The sequence below is a fragment of the Bactrocera tryoni genome, chromosome 5, assembly GCF_016617805.1.
Source record: "Bactrocera tryoni isolate S06 chromosome 5, CSIRO_BtryS06_freeze2, whole genome shotgun sequence".
Classification (NCBI taxonomy): Eukaryota; Metazoa; Arthropoda; class Insecta; order Diptera; family Tephritidae; genus Bactrocera; species Bactrocera tryoni.
Genome location: NC_052503.1, coordinates 38775879 through 38779841, shown reverse-complemented (window position 1 = coordinate 38779841; position 3963 = coordinate 38775879).

The following is a 3963-nucleotide window of genomic DNA, read 5'->3' as shown; positions in this document are numbered from 1 at the left end:
CCCTTCATGAACGGTGGTGAGTGTCGCTGAATTTGTGGCGTTAAGCCACACATTATTCAGCGATAATGACACATTGTGGTAGTCCACAATACTATTATTGGCAGCACCAGCGCATCGTCGATTACTATGCTCACTAATTGTTTGCGAGAGTCGTTTGCAATTGTGCTTAGGTTGGCGATTAATTCGTTGAAATCACTCTCGCTGCCGTTATTCACGAAACCATCGAAGAAGCCAACGTCTGTACCGTTAGCGTAATGTTTATCAAGGAACGCATTGCTGTTGTTGAAGCTTTCAGCGAGTAAATTATGCTGCTAGCATTTGTGTGGATGGCGGGGAGTTCGGTGGTTAAGTTCAAAGCGAGCGCTAGTAAAATCATTTCAGCCGTTATTTATGTTGTCAATTGTTTGGCAATTTGGACTAAGGTTAGCATTTTCACTGTATAAATATTAACACTATTATCCTTTAGCCGAATAGAAAACACTTTGGATTAATTAATACTTTTTGTTTGATATTAAATTAGCTTTCAATTAGTTTTCATTCATTAATGGATGTAAAATACTTTAATTTGACTTTGGTTGATTTAAGCTTTGACATCTTTTCTTCAAAAAATATTAGGTGTATTAGTTTTTATCTTAATATCGTAAACATGCAATTTATTTCGTGGAGTTCATGAGTAATTGGAAAAATTCTACATGCTTTTCCATTTTGCTAATTAAATTCAAATAACTGTATTAGAATCTTGGATGTATAGAACAAGTGTGGAAATTGGAAAATTCAAGGCCAAATTCTATATATGTAATTGCTACTTCAGTTTCGTTTACTTTTCTCGATGAAAATGTTGTCCCATAATACGGCAACATTTAAGATATACGCAGATGTGCTGTATAAATGTATTCTAGGCAGTGTGTATAAAGTTTGCCCAGAAGATTGTAACCCCCCGAAGGAAACTTTGAAGACCATATTAAGTACATACATAGTAACAGGTGATACACACAAAAGTATTATTTTCAGTAGCCCTTTTGACAGATCACGCGGGAGTCGCGTAAAGCTGTCATTGTATTTTTGTTCAGTATTGTTTGTCAATTCATTGAGGAATGCCTGTTTACAAATCATTCAAATTTATTAAGAAAATTCATGTTCTGTAAGGATTGTGTTTCGCCCACTTTCCTCATCTTATAATTACTAGCGTACTATTCGCAACACCACCACCCATCTTCAGACCCATTATTGGATAATATACGACTGAATAGACCACGTCCATCACGCAGTGATGAAAATATAGCAGCCGTAGCTGAGTGTGTATACGAAGACAGTGTCGCCGTTCCCAGTAGCTCGGTTTGGTGTGGTTTGTGAGCCGGTGGAATCATCGGTCCATATTTCTTCAAAAATGATGCCGGTGAGAGCCGACTATTTGTTGCCTCAAATTGAAGCTCGTAATGTCGGCAACATTTGATTTCAACAAGTTATTACAACAACTTCATTGCAGCCAAAATATGATGATATATGACAAAAGATGAAAGAAATACAGAAACAAGAGCTCCTGACATTGACCATTTCATTATAAAAAGTAGAAGAAATTGATTAAAAAAAATAACTCTCAAAAAACTATAAATAAACAACAACATTCGCTGGGAAACTTTCAGTCTCTCGTTTTGAGAAGAGCAGAAAATATTGGACTTTTTTCTAGATAGAATGCAATATTCTGTGAAAAGATCAAACTGACTTAAAAATGTTGAGAAATTTTCAAGCATATTTGACAACCTTTTTTTAAGAAATTAATGCGCCATAAGGTACGGTTAAAGTTAGTCGCGATAATCTGCGGCTCTGAGCCTTTTCTTTCATGTGGTGTTCGAAGCTATGAGGGAAGGTTGGAGGGGCAGGTTTCTAGAAGGACCTCTCCGCCAATCTTTAGGCTACCGGACTACTGTAGTATCTTTCAGTCAGAAGTGCTGTTAAGGTTGACGCATCGCTACGAAGCGCAGCATCTTTCAGAGAAGTGTACATTCACTTCATCAGCAGAGCGGCAATACCAGCGCAGAGCTCGCTAAGTGTGCGTTCAAACCTAGTCAATAAGTATCTGTCCTCACTAGAAATTGCATCAAGCTAACATACTTCATCATCTGACTCGTTTGGGTGCAGAATCCCTGGCATCTGCCAGGGGAGGACACCCTTGACCAGCTCTTATTGAAAAAGAACCGAATTGAATCCCCATAGGCACGCGTTTAGAAAGCGCTAGAAGACGATTAGTTCCTCTTTTGACAACAGCAACACTTTTCAAGTGAGACAACTGTTAGGATCAACTGTTTGCAAATATTTATTTTGTGAAAGGTTACCGACTTGCTCTATTAAATGGATAAAATAAATAAAATTTTCTGCTACAATAAATGTAGATGGAAAGTGTTTAAGAAATTATTGTGAGCGTTTAGCTTTTGACCGTCTGACAATTCTCGCACGCAATGTGATCATTAAGCCCGCAGTGGATAATTGAGCTGTTCACACTTTCATTTCGAATATTTTTGAAAATTAATTAAACACGCTAAAGCTTCGGCACTTTTGTAGAATTCACAAATCGTCAAATGTAGCGAACGAAACACGTTATGCCAGTATAAGCTAATGCAAAAGAGTTCGAGTGAAGATCTAACGCCGAGAGAGATACTTTTTGCTCAAACAGACTTTGCCGAATAAAAAGCGCCACACGTTCTTCAGTAGCCGGAGGTGCTTAGATGCAACTTCGCATGCCACAAGGCTTTGTTGTTTCACAAACATTTGGACGTATATACACACGAGCTATACACACATATGTATAGTCATTGATACAGACATGCTCGTATGAAAGTATTTATGTACTCGCCTACAATTGCTCTGGAAGTCACATAGCCACAGTTGGAGAAAGTGGAACAATTAAGATACTATCAAAAGTGCGGAAAGATAAAAACAAACTCGACGATGATAAATTGTTATCACAGTTAAAGTAAACGTTTCGCTTTTGTTTTTGCCCTTTGAACAGTCATAAAAAAATTGCGCAGAATGGCGTACGCTCACAATGTAAATATTAAAATGTAAGTAAACTGTCAGCACAGCGAGTTTTCCCATGTGATAAGAGAATGGACGAAACTGCGTAATCTAGTACAATGTCAAGCCCATAACTAGGGGTTTCTAAAAATGAAAATAGTCACAAACTGTTTATCTTATGTAACTAAAATAAGAAAAAAACGTTAACTTCGTGTGCACCGAAGCAAGTATACCCTTCACAGGTTTATTTCTTTTAGTAACTATGTGTCCAGTTTGTATGGAAGCTATATGCTATAGTAATCCGATCTAAATAATTTTTTCGGAGATTATGTTATTACCTTAAGCAATAATCCATGTCAAATTCCGCGACGATACCACGTCAAATGTAAAAATTTTCCATACAAAAACTTGACTCCGATCGTTTGTATGGCATCTATATATTATAGTAGTCCGATATCGGCCGTTCCGACAAATGAGCAGCTTCTTAAAGAGAAAATGACGTTTGCAAAATTTCAAAACGATATCTTAAAAACTGAGGGACTAGTTCGTATATATACAGACAGACGGACGGACGGACGGACGGACAGATGGACAGGCAGATAGACAGATAGACGGACATGGCTAAATCGACTCAGCTCAACCTACTGATCGTTTATACATATATACATATACTTTATATGGTCTCCGACGCTTCCTTCTGGGTGTTACAAACTTCGTGCCAAACATAATATACCCTGTTCAGGGTATAAATATAAATGTGTAGATGTGTTTCTTCAAATAAATATACTATGTTTATATGTTTCTTCATATAAATATAATATGTTAATGTTAACTTAGGTAGGTAGGAGTGCAGCCCTATCCGGCTCAATTAGCACTTGATGTGCCATTTTGTTACACTATTCGTAGAACCTCCTGTATCTGCTATTACGTTTCACCTTCTCTCTCAAACCA